The sequence below is a fragment of the Physeter macrocephalus genome, chromosome 5 (genome assembly GCF_002837175.3).
Source record: "Physeter macrocephalus isolate SW-GA chromosome 5, ASM283717v5, whole genome shotgun sequence".
In the NCBI taxonomy this organism is placed as follows: Eukaryota; Metazoa; Chordata; class Mammalia; order Artiodactyla; family Physeteridae; genus Physeter; species Physeter macrocephalus.
In genome coordinates, this window is record NC_041218.1 from 61,897,432 (window position 1) to 61,911,363 (window position 13,932).

The window sequence follows — 13,932 nt, forward strand, 5'->3', positions numbered from 1 at the left end:
AACATCTAAACCTCCTTCACCCAGCGGAGCCCTGCTTTTTCCTTCGGGCAACTCCATCGGGTTCACTCTTCCCAGTTCCTCTAGGTTAGCACTCAAAGACCATTTCTGTCCTTTCACCACCTCCTCCCGCTTTCCCCTCCCGCCCCTGGCTGGAGGCCACTCTCCAAACCGGCCCACGCTTCGTGGCCAAAGCCCAGGAAGTGGCTCGAGACAAAGACACCGCAGGATGGACCCGGGAGAGAGGTCTCGACACCACCCGCCACTGGGGAACTGGGGGTCCTTCCCGCGCTCACCCCCGCCCTGGCGCCCATAGGGGTTTCCACCTCCTTCTGCGTAACGTCCCTTACGCCCGTCCCGGCGGAGCCGCGGGGAGCTTGGAGCCAGGCTCTTTCCAGGGCAAGGGGTGCGGGGGTGGGGGTGGGAGTCCCCTCTGCTGGAGCCCAGCCGCCCCGCGCCAGCGCCCACGCCGCGTCCCGGCCGTGCCGGACTGCCGCCGCCCGCCCCAAGCTCGTACCTGGAGGGGAATTCACCGGGCAACCTCTTGAATTGCCTCAACTGGAAAAGCAGCCGGCCCGTGAAGCTTTTTGTCCGGAGCGCAATTCCCAGGGCCAAGGATAAGGGGAAATGAATCTCTTTCAGTGCCTAAACACTCTACATTCACCTCCAGTTGCTTTAACCACAGCAAACACAAGCAAATTGGACTTTCTTAGGCCGTTTCTTTGCTTTATGTAGCTTCATCTGACGGTGTTGTTAATTGTTTTCTCATTATCATGCGAATTTGTTAAGGGGACATTTTCAGCTGGAACTAGGATTGTTTCGGAATCAGTAACTAGAAATCAAGGATGCGTGGAGGGAGTTACCCGAAAATTCAACTGGAAAAGTTCGGAACATCGGTATCAACTCACTCTCCGCCCTTCTCTTATTCTGATTTTACACTATTATTCTCTCTGCAATCCTGGTTTGGCCAACGGTTACCGATTACTCGGAAACAATCTTGTAGCTAAAAATTTAGTAGTTAGAGACCCACGACTCAGTTAAACAGTGTTAAGTTTTAAAATATTGCCGGGTGGGTTTTCTTTTTTTCAAGTTTAAAGTACCAGCTGAAATCTTAAATACAATTTGTCGCTGTATTTGAAAAGCCTTTATATTACTGAAAATTTTCTAAACGCCGGGATCTGACTTTGGAAAAAAAATTAAAGTTAGAATTCAATAAAAGTTATTTAATTGTTAAAACGTAGTGGGGGGTCCCACAAGCTTTATAGTTTTCGTCAGGACATTGCTAATGTTTTTATATGTATTCTAGTGGTTTGGATTTTTTTAAGAAGTTTTCATTTTTAAAATGTCATATTTTGGGCATCATCCCTTAAGTTCCTATTAATATATGATCTTTTTAATCTAGCAAAGAATCTAAATTTTAAGGAAGGGAAGCGCAGGCTTCAGTCTCTCTCTGTTTCATGTCCTTTAAAGGCGCTGTGCACTAACTCTTTTGACTTGTATTTGCCAACTTAGAAAACAAAACTTCAAAGGTAGGTTTAGAAAATTAACTTGAAAGAAAGAGGGTGACTTTTATCTATTGAGGGAAGGGAAGGTGTTTAAATCAGCTAAGATCTACAGGGTAATTAAATTACATAGTGTCCTAAAATATATAACACGGGGAGAGAGCTTTAAAATCGATCCCATCTAACAATACATATATGCAAACTAGTAAGAAGTCCATAACTACCATTGCCAGCCAGCATTGCCTGCAAATTATATTCAGTTGAAACTCTGCTAAGAGTTTATCCTCCACTGTAGTTTGGAATTGTGTGAAGGCAGGTATGTACGGGATCTATGTATATATAATTCTTATACTTTATATATATTTAGACATACATTCTTTTAAAATGTTTATGTGGTTAGTCACTTTAAGAGCATCAAAATAAATTATACGTTGGCTTACACTATCTCCCAGGTATTCCCAAACACTGATGAACAAAAATCTGTATATCGGAAATGAAGAGCTACCCACTTAAAGGAAAGAATGGAAAGGGGAACTCGATTTATTCTCATTTGTTCATCGCTAGACGTTCCCCCCTCTCTGCAAATTCATTTGAATAGCTTTCAAGCCGGAAAATGGAAATGTGGCTCCTGCCCTCTATTTCAGCGGCAGCAGCAGCGTCCTGGCAACAGCGCAATTTTCTATCATCAAGGATAAATGGCATCGAACAGAACATTCTGATAAAAAAAAAAAAGAAAGAAAGAAAGAAAAAAAAAAAAAAGCTTCAGCCCAAGGAGCCCATGATTGCTGGCCTTCCTGTCTGTCATCCCTTTACAAAATCCTCTCCGCAAACCTGAGCGGCATGCTGTCAGAGCTAATAACGTCTTCTGAAGGGGCTTGGGTGGGGGGGGAGGACATAGTCTTCCGTGCACAATGTTCCCATTTATTAAATCGAGTGCTTATTTTTAAATTGCAAATATCTTTGTTTGGTTCACTGCAAATTAAAACCAAGATGTAGGAAGTTACATGATGCAACAATTATTCGTGTCATATCAGAGAATCAAACCCCTCGCTCGCCCTTCTCTTGGTTAAGGTCGGATGAGGGGGAAGGGGGAACCTGGGGGAATCCAGGGCAGCAGGTTTTTTGGTGGAAAAATACAAATCCGTTCGCCCTGCAGGTAAGCTGAGAGTAATTGAAAGCCAAAGGAGCGATACCGGGGAGAACGAGCTGACCGCGACTCTGGGAGCGCGTGTGGGCGCTGTCCTCGCCGCGACGCCGCACGCGGGTCAAGCAGAACTCCCAGCAGAGAGATCCACGGAGCTTTCCCGCGGGAGACTTTGAACGTAATGGTGGCTATTTCTCGCCTACTGCGATTTCTTTCCAGAAAAGGCTATTCTGCTCTAAGGAGATGGATCCCTGGGGTCCCAGTGCCTGCATAGGGGGTCCTGGAGAGGTTCGGAGGACACCCTGGAGGAGTTCCCCGAGTTGTACGCTTCTCCAGCGAGGCGGGGGCTCAGAGCCGAAGAGCAGCACCCCACACATCCAGGCGGGCTTCCAGATGCTGTCCTTGGTTTTTCTCAGCGGCCTGATGCCTGGGGGTGGACGGTCGGGCTTGACTGGTGACGGGCTCTAGCGCCTACTGAGTTCCAGGACCATCCACGCTCCTGCGCTTTGGACTGATACCCCCACGGCCCGGGGGCGGGGGGCGGGTGGTCAAAGCCAGTGCAATGGGGAGCAGCGGTGTTGACCCTCTCGTCCTCTCAGAGCGATCGCTAGGGAATTTTTTACCTCGTTGAGAAGGAGAGATGAGGGAAGGGATCTAAGGGAGAATCAGATATTAATATCCTTTCAAGCAGGTCAAAAGAAAAGAAAAAGAATAATGGAGAGGTATGTAAAGCACCCTAAAATGCAAAGATCCTAAAAAGAAGTAAGAGCCGTGGACCGAAGTTGGGATCGGCAGAGATGAGGTGGGGGTGAGGGCGGGGCGGCGAGTAATCAGCTTATTTTGTAAGGAGCTCCGCGGCTGAGAACGGTGGGAGGAGGGCAATGATGGGGAAACCTTTGCTTAATGAGGAAACCTAATTATTGCGTATCTGGAAGCCCTGGTCCCAACTACGAGCTGAAGGCGGGTACCCCCCAGGGAAGCAGTGCGCATGCCCCAGTCGTCGGATTTGCATGATAAGGTGCACACGTGAGCCAAGTATGGCGGAGCCCGGGGTGGCGTTGGCGGCCAATAGAATCCTGCTCTTACTGCGTCTCCGGGTCACATTGACATCGCGGTCCCCCCACAATAGGCCTTTGAAACCCACTTTAAAAATAAAAGCAGTGTTTTAGTATTGATTCTCGCCTTGGCACGCTGGATTCCTGTGGAAAATAGACATATTTTATAACTACACATACATTTACTACAAGCAAGGGTTAAAGTAGTCCGAATTTAAGAGAAAGAAGAAGAGAGGAGTCTGTTCAAAGAGCAAGGACGGGAAGTCAAGGAATCCTGAGGACTGCTGCCTTCAGAGCCCTGAGATTTGTGTCAATGTTTTATCTCCCGAGCCTGATCTGTCACATGAAAATCACTGCTACCTCATTGACCAAATGAGTCTCAGAAGCAGAAACATTACATGTACAGGCCTGGCTTGAGAAAACACCCAAACTGACTCTTTCTCCAGCCCCATCCCCAGACCTCATTGTTGCTGGGCAGGCAGAACCCCTGTGGCTCCACCCCTCTCCCTTTCCCAGACACCAAAGTGGTCTGTGTGGCGAGATCCGTGGGTTAGCTCCCACATCTGTGAAATGGAGCTAATTATAAAAGAGCAGAAGGAGCTAGAAAGGTAGAGACATGACATGGATCTCCAGACCCGCTGGGCCTCTTCCACCTCCGCCCAAGCTCTGAGGTTGGAAAGGATGAGTTTGATTCTCTGGGGCTGCAGGAAGGGTGGGCCAGCTGGGAAATATTACCTATCCTGCCCCGTCTGCACACAGCACTGCTGCCGGCCCTCACTTTAGCACCATCCTGACAGTTACCAACCACCCTGTCCTCTTCCCGCCATATATCCTTGCCAGAATTACTGCCCACAACTGGGCCTTCAACACCCTTTAGAGTGCTTCTGTCTGTGACAGGAAAACTGCTTGTTCATATCACTGAAATAAAACAGGTGGGGATTACTATTTGCATTTCCTCTCCCCTTTTGTGTAATTCACAAGCCTCCAATGTAGGATTAGGCTTCAAATGCATTTGGTCAGGTACCTACTTTTTAGTGTTCACTTCAAACAATGTGATGCTTAAAACCATCCCAGCAGTGCCTCTGTCCTCTGTTTGTCTCTTAGGTCTTTCTTATCCTCCAGACGCTTCCATTATAACATAGTCTCTTTCTTTCTTTTTTTTTTTTTTTTGGAGGGTGTGAACCAGAGTTCCACCCTAGCCCTCCAAAGTGCAAGCCACTAAAGGGTGACTTCAAGGTCTTATCTGTTAATCTAAGATCAGTAGTATTTGACCAATAAGTATTAAGTTGACATACTGTTAAACATTTAGCTGCCAACATCCATGTCTACTTGTGAAGGAGATACCCATTGAACCTTCAGAAGTGCTGGTTGGTAGCCTCTGAATAGAGAAAAAGAGGTTATCACAATGGTGTTTTGGGATTGCCTTTGCAGAAATCAAGTTTTCTCCTAAACTGGCCCAATAAAATCAAAAGAGCCTTCAAGATGAGATAGCCATGTTGTTTAAAATTCTTCTTGAACACTGAATTTGGGGTTTTCTTAAACTGAATTATCTTTGTGCTTTAGGAAAATAATGGTGTATTTGAAAGAAAATATAAACCTGAAAAAAAAAAGTCCATCAGCCAATCAGTAATTTTCACTGCCCGCAGTTGAAGCAAAATCCCTGTCTTGGGAGTGGCTGTGATAAGTGAAGGGGGTTTTGGGTAGAACTGAACTAACATAAGTCTCAAATTCATGTCCCAGAACTTTGATGACAACTCACTGTCATCTTTGACAAAAGACAAGACTAGCAGGTGGGAAACACTGAGGTGCAGACAGGACAGTGACCTGGAGCCCAGCCTCCATCACAGCTTCAGCCTCTGGAGCTGCTGTTTCCAGGGATCCTCTCAGCCTTAACCCAGACTGCCCTGCAGTCTCTTTGTCTCCCATCTGTGCTGCTGACCTTAGGGTACTTTCTAGCTCCTGCCCATCCCAGCAGGTGAGGCTGGCCTTTAGCACTTTGTGCCAGCCCAGCGTGTTGGTAAACCAGCTGAGCTGGGAGTACATCCTTCCCATGTGGGGCTGTTCCTCTCTTACTTAAGTTGGGACTTGTCAAGTTATAGGGAAATGGCAAAGGAGGGTAAAAAGGAAGATTATTGAGGACAACTACAAAAATGCAGTTGATAGTGCAAAGGCTTCTGGAAACCAATGCTGCCTCCTCCGTGAGAACCCTGAGAGCTATGCCCACAAATCAGCTGGGGCAGAGAAACTTCCTACTCCTTCGTATTTTGGGTCTTCAGGAACCGAGGCAGTTAGAGGGGTGGGGGAGATTCCCTTTCCTCTAGTGCAGGTCAGCCACGGAGCAAGAAGGTGGCTAGGGAGCTTGGGACTCTCAGTCCCACTGAGACTTCTTCTCCAGGCTCCCTGCCTCAACATCGGTCCCTGTCTGCTCTGATTAAACTCCAATGCCTGGGACCCTCTGACCATGCTGTAGGTGTTACTCTAAGGACATTAAAGGTGCTGCAGGAAGCTTTCTTCTATCTTCCCAAGACTAGGCAGCTAACCCAAGCCAGTCCTCAGGAGAGCAGGGCGAGCACACGTTGCCTGGGCTGGCGTTTTCAAACAACGTGGATTACAGGCTGTATCCTGAATATGAATTAGCCTTCTGCGCTGGTGTGACTTCGCTTTGAAACGCAACTTGTCAAAGTGTGGTTTTAATTCAACGTCTTCCGGCCACGAAAGAGTACATGTTTTGTAAAATATATCCTAGCATGAAATTTACTTCCACGATCTGAAATTAGGTACCTTGTACATGTTTTCATAAAAAAGAAATAGGAAGGGTATGTGTGAGAGAATGGAGCCGTTCATACTCGCTGCATTCCTTTAAAACGTCCTGCCAGCCGGCCCCGGGGCCGGACAGGTCCCAGGTCGGCCCGCCAGTGGGCCGGGACAGAGGAGAGACAGCGCGCTCAGGACACGCGAGTAACCGAACTCGCCCAGGCAGGCGCGGCCCAGCAGCTTTGGCAGTTGGAGACAATTCAGCAGTCAGGCAAGTTAATCCTGAACTGATTTGTTTCGGATCCATCTGCAGGACGCCGGATACTGCTTTCGGCTGCTGCTGCAGACACCTGCCTCCCTCTCCACCCCAGGCCGCTGTGCCTGTCGCATGAAGTTGGAGAGAAGAGACGGTAGGGCGCAGAATGGCCCTCAGCAGCGTTCCAGACAGCACTTCATATCTCGACAGTTAAAGTTCTCCTCTAAGAATTCCTGGCTAATATTTAGAACATCAGCAATGTTGATCGATAGCCGTCCTAACAGACTGTCCAAAACTGTTCCAAACCAATCTCAAAGCTTCCTTGGACGGAGAAGGACCCCCACGAAGGCTCTTTGTCACCTACCTGGGGGCGTCTAACACCCACGTAGCCCTCAGAGAAAAAGGACCCCATTTCCCTGCATGGGAGGCGGGGCGGGGAAGAAGCCTGCTCACGTTGCGTCTTTCTATTCCATACAGAATTAAGAGCTGGGCCCTTGTGGGATTCTCTTTTCCTAACTACTCTCTGAGGATCCCGCCAATTCTGGCGGGATTTGCTGGGTTCCAGTAAAACTTGGCGCACGCGGAGTGGGGTGTGATGGGAGGAAAAGGGAGGCGGATGCATCTCCTTTCTTCCAGATAATTGGGACCCGCGAAACGAGGAGTGGGTAGCCCTGTAGGGAGAGTTATTTACCGTCCTCCACCTGAAATAAGCAAGACCAATAACGAGCCGCGCTTTTCTCCCTGTTTACACCATCCCCATTCAGGGATTGGCAAAACAGACCCTGAAGGCAAAGGCAATAATTGCTCCGCGCTCTCCTTACTAGGGAAGTGTGTAGGCATTCGAAGTGTACTAAAAATAAACGGAGGAGCGAGAAAATGAAAAGGGGACAGAGTGACAATTTGCCGCAATTAAAGCGTCTGCGCATGTTGCCGGAGGAGCAGGGACCCACAGTGGTTTTTGTTTTCCCAGGTCTGATGATGTGACTAACTCGTTAGGGAATTTTCGTCTCAGGTTGTGTGTATGCGCGTGTGTGCGCGCGGGCGTATATTCAGCAACCGAGGAGGCCACTGCAAGGGCCGGGTCCGTGGGGGCGGGGGTCAGCCTGGGACCATTTCTGGGCCCTTGAAAACCCGTTTGTCCTCGGGAAAGAGCCGGGTCCAGCTCTCTCAGCCCTCCCCCTGCCCCGCCAGCCGGTCTCAAGCGAGAGCCTCTCGGCTAGCCCTCGGCCGCCACCTCTTCCAGGAACTTTGGGGCACGTTTTCAGCTCTAAGGTGTCTAACCTTAAAGGGTGAAAACATAATAATACTAACGCTTATGTCACCACCACCAGAGATGCAAAGGATAGGGAGTGAGGAGGGAGGGTAAGGGTGGCGGTTAGCCAAATCAAAGCTTGGGAGACATTTTGAAAGCCTTTTTGAAATATTACTCTTAATTTTTGGAAGGCTTTCAAGAAGAGAAAGGGGTTGGGGATGGAGAGGACCACAGCTTTCTCCTGTCTGTCACTGGAGCGTCCAAACAGGAAGGGCTCCAACCTCCCCGCAGCGAGAACATACAGTGGGAAATTGCTTCAAGATACAGTAGGGCTCTCTTTCCCTAAACCCTACCTGAGCCGTAAACTTCTCGATAAGGGAGGGAAGGGGGAGTCCTGGGTGTCAAAAATCTGCATTGCCTCGAACCCGGAGATCTGACGGGTAATCCCAGGCCCTGCGCCTCTGCCTGGGCCTGGCTCAGGCCGCCCAGCCTCGCGCCCAAACTGGCGCCCCAAGTGGATCAGTGCCCTCCCCCCACCCTTTTCTAGGGCCACGGAAGAGGGTGGGGACGACACTGTGCAGCCACTGTCCAAGTCCAGCTTGGGCTGGCTTCAATGAAAACTGGCAAGCCCCGCGAGTCTCGCAGAAGTTTTCTTCGACCCTAATTCAATTTTAAAGCGGATTTTTACTATTAAAATCGCTGCCGAGCAGCACATTGAATTAATCTGACTGTACGGTTTTAATTACAGTGAGGCTTTCTCTACAAATCTGTACAAGACAGTGGCTGGCTCTGGGAGGATCTCTGCCTCCTGAATTCCATTATCCGGCCCCACGTTCCCCGCAGACAGCGGCGCGTGGGAGCCAGATGCGGGCGCGGGCGTTCCTGTCGCCCCCTGCTTCTGCCCGCCCTCCGGCTCCTGTCCTCCCCCGTCCCTTCTTTCACCCCAGCCCCGAGGGGAGCCCTGGACGCCCGCCTGTCTGTTGGCTGCCCTGAAATCCCCAATCGCCGTACTCGCTTTTAAACTCTTGGGCCCAAGACCTTTGTGCCCCCAGAGCCTCCTTCTTAAAATGACTCGTTTGTCCGGGGAGGGTGACCGCTTTTGTAACTTTTTAAAGGGTCCTCCAGCTTCAGTTTGGCAACACGATCTAGGTGTTTGAAGGGAAAGCAGGCTAAGGGACAGGGGGCAGAGGGGAGAAAGTGGTAGAGAAAACTAGTGGGAGGGCCACTAGGTTTGGGGTCTAGCCATCCCCCTAGGCCCCCAAGTAAATACAGGTGCAGCAGGCCCGCTGGCAAACAGGGCTGCTTTTATCAGCCTTAGTTTTGTTTGTTCGCTGAACAACTAACACTGTGAGGCAGTGGTCCCTAATGAACACGATGGAAAGAAAACTTGAAGAGAGGTAATCTCAAAATGAAGCAGATTCACACCCATTCTCTCTCCTGTTCACTCTAATTTTCCTTCTCTCTCAAACTCCCTTTCTTTCTATATCCTCTGCTTTTCCACTCTCTCTGTTTCGCCTCCTCACAGAATGTGGGAAGAAAGATGGTGAACCCAAATAGGAACCCAGATGTGTGTCCAAATGGACACAACTCTCAGTGTGTAAAGAAGCAAAGACTTGGAGCTCTGAGGGAGGGGCCTCACTTGACAGACAGAGAGGGAGAATTTTTGCTCTCTGCACAAAATTAGTGAAACCTACAGAAAAATACTATTTCATTCCCCTGGGTGGGATGGGGAGGGCTTTCTTTTCCTAGAGTTATGTAAAAGGGATTTTATTGTGAACAAAAGAAAAGAGGAAGGGCAGAGTTAGGGGAATGAGTTTGTTTTAACAACCCTCACTTCTAAGGGCTCTCAAACTAGTTGCCCTCTAAGGAAAGTGTTGCTAAAACCTAATAAATTACCTTTCCACTTATTGGGATGTTAGAAAATAAAGGGAATAAGAAGTGCCTATGTACAGGGATGAGCATGAAAAGCACCAGAGCATTGACATCTCAAGGGTAGTCAGGTACAGAACAACTCTATAATGAAAAATGGTTTTCATTTCTTTTTCTGTTGTAACTGGAGAACCATCTAGGAACTCACATGATAGCAAGAGGATGTGCTCCATCCCAGGTTTTCTGAAGAGTTGTCCCAAACCTGGCTCTCCCTTAATGTTCAGGCATTTGCTGTGACTTTGTTATTGTTGCTGCTGATGAAGGGATGCAGGAATTAAAACAGTGGATGCTTCGAGGCATTTAGGAAGACGCTTGGCCAGCTATATTAACTCTTTATTATGCCTAAAAATAGCCATTTCCTGTTGATGCTTGCTCCCTGCCACTCCGGGCTGCATTTATCCTCCAATGGTCAGGGGTCCTGGTTTCCAAAGACTGGCTTGATTAAAGCTGACTTCTAACACCTCTGCCTTCCGCTTTCCCCAGCTACATTTCCCAGCAGGGCAAATATGGGGGGGTCAGCTTTGGTTTATCTGACAGATTAAAAAGACAAACAGCACCATTTATCTTGTTCTAATCTAAGTATTCAAACACTGTTGAGTTCTTTTTTTCCTGGACAGAGAGAAAGAAGAGTATTTGTGTATTATTAGAGAGTGGGGTCCTATGCTTGATAAAAGAGAGGAAGAAAGGGAGGGAAGGAGGAAGGCTCAGTATACAGCCCCAACCTCAGAACCCAGGAAAGTAGAAATATGTGTTTTTCCACTCCCACCCCACCCCAATCCATTCTAGGCCCAGCACATTGACTCTGTCTGTTAGGAGAGCTTTGGATGATCACAGCCTGGAAATGGGGTCAGGGAGAGGCAAAAGGTGTTGAATTTGAAAATCTGGTTGGACTCCAGGTTCAAAAAGACCTGGAAGAGGAGCCTCTAAGTTGGAACATCCTTAGTTACTAGTCTCCAAATTGGACAGTCTAGAAAAAGTCTGTGAAGCCCCCAGTAGGTACCACTGGCCCTTGTGGGCCCTTGCCATCCATGTTGGGGTTTTCTAGCTGTCTGTTCTTGGGCCCAAGACTGGATAGATGAGAGAGATGTTGTCCCCAGACTTCAGTGAGCCTCTTTCTGAGTGAGGAGTAAACAGGGACCACTTTTTAGTTGCATTTGGGGGAGCCTAGGAGGGGAGGGTGCTAATATGGCATTATAGTTTTATCACTAGAGAAAACAATGCCATATTATCAGTGCTTTCTGGAAGAGTCTGATACTTTTGACTACTCCTGAAGATGCCATCACTGGCCTGGGCTAAGAAAGGGACAGAAGCAGCTCTCGTGTGCCCCCCATGCTTTCCCAAGTGTGTGTGTTGGGGGAGGGGGAAAAGGTGCCTGGGTTTTCAGGATATCGAGCACGCTTTTCCTACACACATACACAAACAGCATTTTACATTGAATGGGGTAAAGACTAGCAGGAATTTCTTTTTCTCCACCAATGTCTCCCGTTGAGAAGGGGGTTCTTAGCATGGCCATGTAAATCAATACCGAGTTATTTCTTTGAATTCAAAGGCTATTTATCCAGGTCTAATTTCTTTAGAATTAATGTGATAACTGAGCCTAACTTAGCAACCAAACCCAGCCAGGCCCTGCCTGGTTTGAACGTACTTCTACAGCCCGAGGAGGCTGCAAACCCTCCACTGGCACCCAATCTTCCCCCTGACCTATGCGCGCTGCAAACACTGGTCCGTAGATAGAATGGCAGGGGACTTTCCACCCAAAGAGACTGCTCCTCCCACGGTGGCCCTGGGTGCGCTGACCCACGCGCAGGGTCTAGTGTTGGCAATCAGTTGGTATTTCTCTCTAAATAACACTGACGGCCGGAATACAAGCCCCAACACCTCAACGTCTTAAAAAGCAAAAGGCAGTTTAGGCCTCAAACCCTGCCTCTTAAAACTTTTTAGTGAATATGACCCTCACCTACTATAGGCCCTAAAAGAGACTTAGGTCTCCAGATTGCCGGCTTTACTTCTGTTTTGAATGATAAAAACTTCTTAGGCCTCACCTGCCCTCCTCCTCCACCCCCCAGGGCTGGCTCGGGTTCCCCAGCCAGCAAGACAAAGAGGTTGGAGCCAGGACCGGGCTGGCGGCTGGCGGCCAGCAGGGCGCAGGGGCCTGGAGCCCCTGAAGTGTGCGCCTTCGCTTCGAAGCCCTGAAGAATCCGGGAGTTCTTGACTCTCAAGGATGGGCTGGAGGGGCCGGCTGGACGAGAACAAACCAGGGGCAACTCGCCTTAGCTCATTACCACCGCCCAAGACACTGGGCGAAAGACTTGGCAGCCCAGATGCCAGTTCATTTGGAGAGAAGAGGCCGAGGGCAGCGGGCCCCCCTGCCTCAAGCAGCCACTGAGTGCCGAACTCCTCGCACCGAGGTTGGTGGCAGAGGCCACACGTGGCAGCCACTCGCCGCGGGCCACCTTGGCGCACTGTGTAGGACCACACTAGCTCTCTCGCTAGCTATTCCCAGGACTAGCTGGAAAGCCGGACGCTCAAGCCTGCAGTTTGGATTCTACCCTGCAAGCGCGCACAGAGACCTCTATCAAGCTGGGAAGGACCCCTCGCCCTCGTTCGCTCCACTCCCCAACCCCTGGCTGTCTGAGCCCATTCTGGGTCGCTCAGCAGGTCTTTACCTTACGCAAAAACTGCTGCTTCGGTGCAGCTGCATACTTGCTCCTCTGGAACACAGTCCTGGGATTTTATCCTCTATCTAATGGGGGAGGGATGAGAGCCCTGTAACTACTACTCGGACGATTCCAGCCCTCCGGGCTTCCTTGGGTATTAAGCAAACAAGAAAAAAAGAAAAAGAAAAAAAAAACAACTTTGCAAATAGAGGTTGCTACGCCCTGGATCTGGTGCTCAGTGCAGGGACCTTCCCGGGCCCGGCCACAACTCGCCCCGCTCGGGGTGAGGCCAGAGTCGGGGAAGTCGACGAGGAAAGCAGTGCACCTGCGAGCAGAAAGAGAGAAACACACATGTACGGAGGCGGGGGCGAGGGGGGGCCTTCACCGTGTTAACAGCAAGCTGCAGGGGATAAAGCAATAAAACTGCCACGTCTACCTGCTGGCTCTGAGGACATTACAAACAAGCTCGGCGCGCAGCCCGGGTGCACCGAGAGCGCGCCAGCGGAGGGGGGTGATCCTTCTCTTTTTCTGACTTTCCCTTCTCCACCCCCCCCCATACACACCCTACACACATCTCCCCCTTACCAGCCCACCTTTCATTTTCCTTGAAGCCTTTTTTGTTGTTGTTTTAATTCACTGCCGATTTGTAAACGCATGGATCGGGTTACTGGTTCGCGTGTTAAAGTGCACCTCTTGTTAAAAGGAGGGGAACAAGGCACACCACTTAAAAATGAATTCAGAGTTACTGAACCGGCTCCCGAGGCTCAAAAAGTTAAGCGCGGCAGGCTAGGAAAGGGAGGGGGAGAGGAGAATAAACGCTGCTGCCCGGGGAACCCTGGAGAAAACCCACTGGCAGCGAGTTTCAGGTCATCTGATAAAATGGAGGAAGGAAGGAAGGAAAGAAAGAAAAAGAAAAAGGCAAACTAGTCTAGCCACGCTTTGAGACCCGGGGCTGGGAGCTGGGAAAATCAATTAGCATAAGCTGCTATCGCTCCGCGCAACGTGTAAATAGAGTCCGACCTGCCTATCTGCAGTCACCTTTTCTGAAGTTACGGGGGCAAGCGGCACCACTAAATTCTCCATTTTTCAGGTTCCTTGGGTCACACATCCTATGGAGTCCAAGCAAATAGGGTGCAAAGAAGGCCTCCGTAGTTTTCCCAAAGGGAAACCCACACTCGTCCCCGCAACCTCTAGACACTTTGGCCCGGAGTTGTTAGATTGTACATTTCTCGGTGTGGCCAAAGGCTCGCGGCTTGGATCTATTCGCAGACTGAAAGCTGGCGCCGAGCCCATGGGGGTCTGCATGCCTTGCCCACCCAGTCCTGGTCCATTGGCAGTGCCGACTCCCGGAGCATCCCCGCAGTCCCAGGTCCCGGACCCGGGCGC